The following is an 11,918-nucleotide window of genomic DNA, read 5'->3' as shown; positions in this document are numbered from 1 at the left end:
AACATTTTCAAAGCAGGACTCTACAGCAATTTAAAACATCCGGTGGTGTTTGTAAAGATTTTTGATAGGACCTAATTGTATTTACTGTTGGATATTGCATTTATTGTATATTTATTGCGTGTATATAGCACTTTAAGCACTTTTGCACTTTCTTTAAAAGATTTATAAAATTGATAAAACATTTCTATACAATTTATATACAATTAGAGTTGTTTCCTCTGATAGGGTGCTCCCCTTTTTCTTGATCCAGCTAACTGGCAGGTTGCCAGTCAGCTGGAGCAAGGGGGGAATTAAATGTTAAAGTGCTCCTGGCACCGCTTGCCAGTGGTGCTGAGAGGCTTTAACGGACCATGGATCAATGGACCGACGAAAAGTCCATGGGTTCATGGAAAATGGGCATTCAATAACCCACTGGTTCGCAAATGCTGAACCGGCCTGGTCTGTGCAAAATTTTGGTCCATTTTCTGGTCTGTGCCCACCTCTCGTCTGGAATTTCAGTGAGAAAGGTAGACTATAAATAACATAAATAAAATAAAAATAGGTCCAGTCAGGGTCCATCAAACCAGGAACTGAAGCCAAGTTCTGAAGGTGTTTTATCAACCTCAATTAGTCTTAGCAATGATTTTGTAGGAAACCAAACAGTCTGGCTTAATCTTAGTTCATTACACCATGATGCTATCCCAGGTTGCAAAGAGAAGGCAATGAAACCTGCATGTGTTAAAGCAAACCACAATGTGAATTATTGCCTTTGTGCTGAATCCAGCTCCCACAAACTAACCACTGTTAGAATAAAGCATGCTTCCCCTGATATCTGAACGGAGCCTTGATTCTAGCTAGCAGTTACGGATTTTATTGTGTATGAATATGGGTACGTTCCCTTGGACCTATAATTCATTTTGTATTTTTATATTCATTTCAGTGTTTTCCATATTCAGTTTTTCCATATTTTGGTACACAGTACCTTTGGAAGGTACATTTTGTATGTCGATTTACAGTTTGCATCTCTATTTTTGGAATGTACAAACTTTCCCCCCAGTATTTCCACCTCACTGAAAATGTTCAAGATGGAAAAAATGGGGGGAGTTTTTTCTGACCATATTTTGTGTGCATGTGTGCAGATGTGCATTTTGCTCCTGGGAATTAAGTTCATGCTTTTACACCGGCAAACTCTTCCTGCTGATCTGGAGAGTGTAAGTGGAAAACCGATTGCAAGAGCACAATTGTGTTGTTCTGTGAGAAGATTAAGAGGAAAGATAATGAAGGAGACTTTTTGAGTTAAAGGGCATCATCTGGGCTCTGAGTACTTTTTAGACTAGGCAATAGTGAGTGTTGCATTTCTAAGGGCAGATGAATTAACACTTGAATAAGGTTAATATCTAGACTTGATCTGGATAGCCCAGGCAAGCCCGATTTTGTCAGATTTCAGAAGCTAAGTAGGGTCGACCTTGGTTGATAATTGGATGAAATACCTCCCACAAAGACCAAGGTTGCAGAGGCAGGCAATGGCAAACCACCTCTGTTAGTCTCTTGCCATGAAAACCCAGGGGTTGTGACAGCACTCTCCACCACCACCACCAAGGTTAATGCCTAAAAGATTGTCTCTCCCCATTTGCCCACATGTGCCAGCTATGGTTATTAGTATCTCGCGTCTGGTTGTTCCCACAGTAAAGATGGGCCTAAGGTTGCCAACTCCAGCTTAAGAAATTCCCGGAGATTTAGGAACAATACTTGGGGAGGGAGCTCAGCAAGGACGTGATGGCCATACGGTCCACCTTCTGAGCTGCCATTTCCTCCAGGGAAACTTGGTTGAGGTTAATTACAATTCAGGGAGGTTATCAACCTAAAGGTGGACACATTTACAAGGGTCCAGGCTTTCTCTATGGTTGCTCCCACTTCATGGTAGGGGCTGCCTGAGGGAAGCACTCTCCTTGGAAACTTTCACAAGGCTTTGTAAGGTTGCTCTCTTCATCAGAGCTTTTAATGGAGGGTAGATTACAGGCATTTTGTTGCAGTTGGTTACACTTTATTAGGCTTGATTTGGTAGGTGAGGAGTCTGACGTTTCACTGTTTTAGTGATGTGTTGTAAGCTAGCTTGAGCCCTGGGGGAAGGTGGGTTATATATTTCCTTGCAGATGTGGAGATAAGTTAGAAAGTTAACTGTGATAGTTAACCGTGCTTTGAACACTAAAAATACAATGTAGTTGCTAAGAATTATACCTTAGGCCTGTAATTCTATCAGAACCTTGGTCTTTCCCTGTCCTGTGCACGTTGTTCACATTGTATGACTTCTACCGTTTTTTAATCAGAGACATCTAATCCTCTAAAATGTTAGATTTTGAATGCCATGCACACATTGTGCATTCAGTACAGATAGCAACAGAAGGCAGATTTTATTTTATTTTACTTTAAAGGAGGAAAGTGTAATGGTATAATTACATGAAGAAATAAAATGAGCTCCAGTAAGGCGAATCATTCTCTTAATAGCTTGGGTTACACGGTTACATAATGGCTCACTCGCTTTTAAAAGGATAGAGGTAAAAAAATATATTTCTGCTTCATAATAAGAAAGCTCATTATGCAACTTGACAGAATGGCCCTGTGATACTTTTCTGAAGGGAGGGGGAATGAGGTGCCAGCACTGAGCCCTCCCTCCCATTCAGCTGTCTTTTATTTTTATGCAGCCTTCTTCTAGGTGTGTTGAACTGGGCTCCAGTCCATGGACTGAGTCTAGCTGAGGGAAAAATTGCTGGGAGAAAGAAGCTGATGTTTGGGATCAGGACTAGACATGGGCATGAACAGAAAAAAATGAACATGGTGTTTGTTGTTCGTTGCCATCCATGAAAAATGAACATTGACAAACATGACCTGTTCACGAACATGTTCGTTGTTCGTGAGGGCCAGCAGGCTCTCCTCCAGCCATCAAGATTCCTACTGCACCACTCCCAGAATCCTTACCTGAGCAGGCAGCAGGAAAGGTACCAGAAATAAATAATAGCTTGGCCCAGAGCCTGGCAGCAGCCCTGGAACTTGAAGAGGTAGATCCCTATCCCACCATACACAAAGAAAATTCAAGCTCCAATGCACTCTCCCTCTCTCTCTCTCAAAATGCCAACAGCAACTGTCTCCCCCTCACTGTCTGCAAAACCAGAGCTGGGAGCCCCCCTCCCCCCCTGCTCTTTGCTTCCTTGTAACAAATTTGGAGTTCCACACTTGAAAGGAAAACCTGCCTAACAAGCTAAATTGGGCTTAGATTGGGGTTTCCAGGGCAACAGCAGGAGTTCAGACAGAGTTCAGACAATCCCTGCCTAAGTTGCCAAGGAAATTGATTGCAGGTGCCAGACTGTCTGGCTTGACAACGAAGGAGGCTTGCAATGACCACCTGTTCGTTTAGAACGGGGCCTCATGAACAGCTTGTTCGCGAACAGCAGATTGGGCTTTTCCAAACAGAGTATATCAGAGGAACGGGGTTAATAGTAATAGTGTAGCTGTGGATTCAGGTTAACCGGTTTCAGGCATCACATCTGTAGTTTCTCTAGAGTTTTTTGTTTTAATTAATGGACCTCTACCTTGGTGTAGCAGAAAAAGAAGTTCATTTCATTTTCTTGGTGATCATTGGGGTAGTGGATAGAGTCAGAGGAATATCTGGGAAACCCAGGTTTGAATCCCCACTCTGCCATGGACGTGTGCTGGGTAGCCTTGTGCTAGTCACACTCTCTTAGCCTAACCTACCTCACAGGGTTGTTGTGAAGATGACATGGAAGAGAGGAAAACAATGCAAGTCGTTTTGGGTCCCCATTAGGGAGAAAGATGGGGTATAAATGAAATCAATGAGTAAATAATAAAATTAATGTCCTTCCTTTTCTGCCCTTGGGATGGCTTAGAAATGCACAGGTCTGAAGTGTGAGGACAGATCCAAATGGATAAAAAAGAGAGAGACGAACAGCTGGATTGCTAATGCTGGTATACTTTGCTAATGTGAGTTAACACTAGTGTTCTTAAAGGACATACATTTTCTGTTGTGTGAATATTAGGTGCCTGGTAGCCCCTGTGGTCATTTGAATGCTTCCTCCTTAATCCCTCCTCCTTAAATGGAGGATTTAAAAAAAAATTCTAGGTGCTAAATCATTTAAATATTGCCAATTTAAATTTGGTCATTGCCTGATATTGAGGTGGAGGGGAAAACATTCTGTGAGCTTTTAAAGAACAGAGAAAATATGATCTGCTAAATGCCTTTGTAGTAAAACAAAGTCACATCCCACTAGCGGCTTCTGTGAGCTGTGTGCAGCCCAGGGCGTTTTAAAATAACGGCTTCATATATTTTGTCATTTTGCAACTTTTTGCTGTTGGTCTTATTTGAATTATGCACACATGTTGGTTTTGTTTGTTTTAGAATGGAATGTATACATCCAATATATGGTGCCATTGATACATATAATCTATGCATAACGCTGATTTATCAGGATAGTTTAAGTCATGTTGATCTGTAGTAGAAGAGCAAGATTTGGGTCCAGTAGTGCCTTAAAGACAAACACGGCTACTCAGCTGAAACTATCCACGGAAGGCACCACGTTCAGCTGCTTGGAGTGGAAAACCATCAACCTTACAAAAAAATTGCACAGGTACAGACTGATATAACTTTTCTTACCAAATGCAAAAGACTGGATATTATACTTAAGGGACTGAGAATTAAAAATCCAATGCTAGTTGGTCTTTAAGGGGCTACTGGTAGGTTTGTCAGATCCCCTTACCATCCAGGCAAATATTTGTGTGTGGGGGTGGGGGTGGTGGCATTCACCTTGTCTTCATTCCTCGTGTCTGTGTGATGATGTCACTTCTGGGCCAATTTGGAAGTGACATCATCATGCTGCCCCAGGAGCACACCCGGGAGGCCTGTTCCCATACCTTTCCCTCCTGCTGGCCAGGTGAGTGGGGGGCAGAGGGTGGGAGTGGAGGATCCCCTGCCCCCACCAAGGGACCTGGGATCCCTCACTATTGAACTTGAATCAAGCTGATTATCAATGCACTATAGCATTGAAAAATACATCATTTGTGGGTACAGGAAACAAAAACTGGCACAAAGGAGTTGGTTCATACAAGGAAGAAGTGAAATAGAAAGAAGAGGTTTCAGATTGAGACAGAAAAGTTGTGAAAGTTTGAATCCATCCCTAATTCTCATGTGGAAGTCTACTTGAAGACTGTTAGAATGGTTTGCATGAAAAAGGTCTTTCTGTGTGTGTAAAATGGCCCCCTGTTTAAAAGATGTATGTTGCCAATCATACATTTTTTCCCATGAAGGGAACTAGGGCCCTGAGATCTGTAGATGTATTCCACTAGCCCTTCTCCACTGCTAGAAGCTTTCCCATGATACCAGAAGCTCTTGCATCAAGGGAAGGCTGCTAGAACTGATTTTCAGGATGCGACACAGTTTCTTTGCTCTCCAGCTGTAAACTTGAAGCTAAGCTGCAAGAGACGAATTACACAAGGAGGAGCACATGAAGGGAGTCGCAATGTTAGCCTGGAAGCTGAGTTTTAAAAGAGATCGGAAGGCTTTGTCAATTTCCCCTCTCTACAGAGCCAGGGAGATCCCTGCTCAGAAGGCTTGTTTATTTCCTCTTTGCCTCTTAGAAGGGGAGGTGAAACAGACAGAGCCTTCTGGAGGCAAAGAGGAAATTAACAAACCCTCTGAGCAATTATCTCCCTGGCTCTGTAGAGAGGGGAAATTGACAAAGCCTTCCAATCTCTTTTAAAACTCAGCTCCCCGGCTAACATTGCGACTCCCTTCATGTGCTCCTCCTTATGTAAATAGTCTCTTGTAGCTTGGCTTTCAGTAGGACTGCAAACCAGTACCCCCAACCACTCACCTGGTCATCAGGGAGGGAAGGAACATGGGAAGAGGCACGCACACAAAGTGCACGGAACTCCATATTATGCCAGAAAATGAAGTCATTTTTAAAACAACACAGAAGCTACGGGTCATGCCAGGGGGGCGATTAGTTAAAACTTGCCCTCAAACTTCGTGTTTGGGGGCAATTTTTAGAGAATCACTCCTGGCACAACCATAGCTTCTGCATCATGCTGGAAAATGATGCCATTTTCTGGCACAATGGGTAGGGATGAGCACTTGTATGCTTCTTGACATGCGGGGTGTGTGTGTGTTCCTGCTGCTCCCTGCCCTCATGTTTTGTCCCCTGGGGGATCTGGCAGCTCTAGAACTTAGAAAATGGTGGGCATTGTGATTCTTGACATGCACAAGCGTGCATCATGTGGGCAGTGCGACCCCATTGCAGGAGAAATTAGAAAATTCAAAAAGTTATTTTTAGGCGTATGAATCATAATCTATAGGGCAGAGGAACTTGACATTTTGAACCTGAGCTTTTTTCAAGCCATTGATTCTGGAGAGTTCCCCACCCCATACACTGTTTTTTGCACCAAGAGTATCTGTTCAAATTTTTGTATTGCTTTTTATGATAGGGATTCCAGATGCCTTTACAGAATAAATAAAACTTCTCTCTTAGATTAAAGGCACTATTTTAAAAAAAAACGGAAGAAGAAACCTCTGCTGTGAAAAAGGAGCTGATTGGCTGTCAACGTGAAGGAGATGGCCTCCCCATTAAAATGAAACAATAATCTTTTTCCTTTTTCCTTTTCTTGGGGCTTGGGAACGATTACTTAAAGGCTTTTCCTAGATGTATTATTACTAACAAGATCTCCTGGGAGATCTGGCTGAACTTCTAAGCTATCCGCTCAAAAACTGAAGGGCTACATTCCCGTGGGTTTGCTCTGCTTTGAAATTAGATGGGGACACATTGAAGAAATATTACACAATCTTGGGTAAAGAAGTGAAACATAATGCCAGCAGAAATACAGACGTAGAAAAAGACATATCATTAACCCAGAATATAGGTTGTAAAACACCTGAGTTGGCTGGCTTTCTATTTTCACAATATGTCTCTTGATCTGGAGCCTTTCTTGTTCCAATCTGCTTATTGCTGTGCTCCTTCAGTGTCAGGCTTTCTGAGTGGTTGGTAGGAAGAAGATGTGTATTTCAACCCAGAATTTGTGTCTTTCAGCCTTAGATGAAATGGCCGAGCCTCCCCCTAAATACTCAGAGATTATGCCTGAAGTAGATCTTGCATTAATGTATTGCACTCCAGTTATCACGGCGTAGTTGTTTCCATACTCTCTTTCATCACTCCCCAACTTGTTGATTCTATTTCTCCTTTGCAGTTAGTCCACGCAGTTAACTTCAGCCTGCCTCCTACTCAGCCTGTATCATATACATCTGAGGAAATAGGCTCTTACTAATAGAAGCTTCTAGTTGTATGAAACCACTTCTCTCTCTGTCTGCCCTCTGTAATATCCGATAGGTTCCTGCAAAGATTACAAAAGCTTGGCAAATTATCACACCTTTGGGCACCTATAGAAATTAGCTTTTAATAAAAGCTAATTAATGTCATTAACCTTGGCTTTCATTTCTAGTTCTAATAACTATTCATGCACACACATTAGAATGTAATTTAATCAAGGTGCCTTTAATGGAGATGGGACTTTTTCTTTATTGGCCGCATGGGTTTGGGGTGCAACTAGATGAGGCTTAAGAGATGAATGATCGGAGCGTCAGACATCTTGAGTTTCATTTAAAAACTGTTGCAGGGGGTCAGAATCACAGGGCAGACAGTGGTGGGGCTGACCTCATCCGTGCTGGTTCCCTTTTCCTATTGCCTTCCGCTTTCTGTTTTAGGCAGTTTCGCTGAGACAAATGGAGGGTAAAGCTTGTCCTTCCCTGCTATGTCACCATTTTCCTGATCCAAATCTCCTCCCAGGGCTGCTTCTAAAGAAAATAACATGATTGTGGGTGTTTATAATGTCTCATCTAACTCTGACTTCAGTCTCCCTGTGGAAGGATAGAAGCTACCAATGGACAGTTCCCACAGCAACAAATTCCAATTCCAAATACAGTGAGTGAAGCTGCACATACAACAGAAGTCATGCAGCTTTCCCTGACCTCGACTACTTCGTATTGGAGGAGAGGGCAATTGCATTGCATGGTTATGTGTTTCCTCTTAAAAATTGGTCCTGTACCTAGATATACCTAGATATTGGGGAAGGCAATGGCAAGCCACCCCGTAAAAAGTCTGCCAAGAAAACATCGTGATGCAATGTCCCTCCATGGGTCAGTAATGACTCGGTGCTTGCACACGGGACTACTGTTACCTTTACCTAGATATACCAGGGAGAAGAATCATCCCTGCTAATTTTCGGTGCCCAGATTTTCTCTGTGTAGGTCATCCACTGAGTTGCGTTTGGAGGCTAGAGTCTTCCAGTTTCAGATCTCTGACTCTTAACCATCACTCTGCAGTTATACCCTTCACAAGACCATTCATAGGATCCAACTATTGCTAGTTACCATGAATAGCCTCTATTTTCTGATTCTAACTCCAGCAAAACCATCTTGCTTTGCCCACATTTTGCTTTTTGATGAGATTGGCTGGGTGGGGGCACTTTTAGTGTTTTTTAGCCTATCAGGCTTTTAAAAAACGGGTCAGTGGGCCTCAATTTCAGTTTTCTAATAAGTGCAGACCAGATCCATTGAGAGTTACTAAAATAATACAGATACAGGCTATTTCAGAGAGTGAATGTTGCATACAATGGGTAAAGAAGGGTCTTCAGTAACGTGTGACACTGTATGCAAAGATTGAAACTTTTGGGATATTAATGGCACAGTCCTGTGCATGTTTACTAAGAAGTCCCACTTTGTTTAATGTGGCTTACTCTCAGGTAAGAGTACACAAGATTGAATGGCAAGGCTGTTACAAATGGACCTAGCCAGAGTAAGGCTGGAAAATGCATGGTTACATCCCGAATTCAGCCTGTCGAATTTTGATTTTAATTAGGATTTTAAATATGTAACAGGGCTGCTTTTAAAATAGAAACATTTCTGGTGAAAAAGGTATTAGTTATGGTTGATGCCACACCCCTTGGCACAGAGCTGATTTTTTTTCATTATCCATGATAATCATTTTCCACGATGATCATAGAAGGATGCCTCAAAGGAGGAAGGGAGTAACTTAAGAAGTTCTTATTTGTTTAAGGAAGGTGTCCAGTATTAGTAGCTCAAAATTTTAAATATTAAAGAACCTGCTCATACTCAGCTATTAGTTTTATAACACTAACTAGCAACAGAGCCCGTTGCGTGGAATAATACAACAGGCTCTAGAAACCTGATTCGGTAGGGCCCTGCTGCGAAACCTTAGGAGGGCTGTGCTGCTGCACCGGGCCTCCCTGCCAGGCACTGGGGCCTTGGGAGTGCTGCAATGCCACGCTGGGCTTTCTTGCCCCTTACAAAGCCCCACAGATGCCTGGCGCATGCGAGAGGGAGGCCTGCTGCAGTAGTGCAGCTCTCCCAAGGCTCCACAGCAACCATGCCACTGCACTCGGCCTTCCCACCACTGCTGTGGCCTTGTTGGACCTCTGGAGGACCATGTTGCCACACCAGGCCTTCCCACTGCCACAGCAGCCTCCTTGGGACTCACTTTTTATCCCCACAGAGGAGACTGCAAGTGCTCTGTGCAGGGATGAAAAGTGAGTTGTTGCCAATATGGCTTGCCTTTTATATATTTGAATGATTCATAGTTGAGTCAACATCCAGGGAGGCACTTGGTCTTGGCAGTAAGGATATAGAGGTTCTGTCAGCTAGACGGAAATTCCTGATTTTTCATGATTTTTTATTACCCCAGAATTGTGACAGCTCCAAAAGTGACAGCTTCAAAAGTAACAGAGACTAGCCAGCATACTGGCTGCAAGTATAAAGGAATCCTATTTTATTGAGCAAAATATTGGAGGATAGTTTTAGGTGGGTAGCAGTGTTGGTCTGCAGTAAATGAACAAAAAAAAGTAGATAACTGGGATAAAAAGACTCGGATCTCCATTCATACTCCTATAACCTTGTGACTCTCAAAAGCTTACACCTGGAAACTTTTTCTCAGCCTTTAAGGTGCTACTGGACTCAAATCTTGATCGTATTGAAGGATCTGGCATTCAAATCTCCTAGAAATGTAGTTACATTTCATTAACATACAGACTGTTCTGATTTGAAAATTCCAGTTTCTGACATGGATTCTCTCGGATTGGAACAAAACTGCATTTGTCTTTTCTTAACTATGCCAATGCAGTCACTAGTCCTGTTATTGTTATGTTGCCTGGATTTATTTATTTCTTTTAAATGTTTTATATGCCACCTTTCCAAACAGGGCCCCAAGGTGGCAAACAACAGTCATTAAAACATATAAAACATTAAAACAACATTTAATATATATATAAGAAGACAATAAAAACATATAGATATATAAACACACACAACCAATAAGGAGGCCAATAAGAGTTGACTGGGAGTATGCCAAATGAAACAAAAAAGTCTACATCTGATGACAGAAGACACTGACAGAGGGACACAGGCAAATTTCCCTGGGAAACAGGTTCTAACGTTTTGGCACCCAAGAAGGCCTTTTCTCAGGTTGCCACCTGTCCAGCCTCAGATGGCTCAGGCCTCCAAAGCAAAACCTCCAAAGATGACCAGAGCGGACAAGGAGGTACGTATGGGAGAAGGCTGCTTTTGCATCAGTTGCATAAAAATGGTTGTGAAATGCCATGAACATTTCATAAACTGAAGTATAAATTCATAATCTAGAAATGACATAAAATTGGCGTTAAGCCCCACCAAACAAATTCAGGAACTGCAGCAATGGAAATGAGTGACACAAAAAGGCTTTACAATGATGCATCCAAAAACAAACAGGAAACGTATTCGTACAGCCCGAATATGTATCGGTTTAATTCAACAGACGAGTCCCACATCATGATAATCTGCATTATACTAACAAGCTTTTCCGTTTAGGAAAAGAAGCTGGAAATTTGTTGCAGTGTTCTTATTTTATTTAAGACAGGACTGGGTTAAAATGTGATGTTGCCACAGAGGCAGTCATACTTCTTAGCCAATGCTAACTGATCTGTTATTTCGGGTAAATTCACATCAGTTTAACAATACTCTAATGGTCTGTCAACTTACACGCAAGTGAGGCCTGAATCAAAGTTTGTCAGCTCTGTCATACATCCACAAACGCTGTTACCTTATGCGAGCAAATGGAGGATGTGGTTCCAGGCCTTGCCCGCACGTGTATCTGAGTTTGTTAGTTGATCGCCTGGGTGTGATCTGTTATTACTGTAATGGTCTGCCCGCAGACAACAAGAGACCTACTGCTATTAGCAGGTCACTGAATTTTCTTCTCTTTTTTTATGTCAAGGCCGGAGTTTATAGACCTGAAGAAACAAAATCAAGTCCCTGCTCCCTAGGTATTGTGGCTAGGTGTGATTTATACGGTAATTGTGTCGGTTGTTGGCAGCGCACTGAATTTGGCTGTAGCCGCAGGCCAAGCTGATGAGCTGCTGGTTTTGTGCCCTCCGTCATCTGACAAAGGGAAATAAATAACACAGGCTTTATGTGAGGTGGCAGCAGTCTGGAAAATCCGCTTCCCTGAGAAGCAGTGCCATTTTAGCTATCTGTAAAGGGAGGGGAGAAACAAGATTGTCAGCAACGTTTAAAGGACCACTCTTGGATATATTCACAATTAAACTGCACAGCAAATGATACGTGTTATTATGTCATTCTGTCTAATGACTATAGAGGCCTCACCTGGATAACCCAGGAAAGCCTGGTCTCATCAGATCTCAGAAGCTAAGCAGGGTCAACCTAGGTTAGTATTTGGATGGAAGACATCCAACGAGGACCAGGGTTGCAGAGGTAGGCAATGGCAAACCACCTCTGTTAGTCTCTTCCCTTGAAAACCCCACTATGGGTTGCCGTAAATCAGTTATGACTTGGCAGCACTCTTCACCAATGACTATAGAATGGTTATCGGCAC

The sequence above is a fragment of the Eublepharis macularius genome, chromosome 6 (genome assembly GCF_028583425.1).
Source record: "Eublepharis macularius isolate TG4126 chromosome 6, MPM_Emac_v1.0, whole genome shotgun sequence".
Lineage (NCBI taxonomy): Eukaryota > Metazoa > Chordata > Lepidosauria > Squamata > Eublepharidae > Eublepharis > Eublepharis macularius.
The sequence above is the reverse complement of the archived record's forward strand: the minus strand, read 5'-3'. Positions refer to the sequence as shown.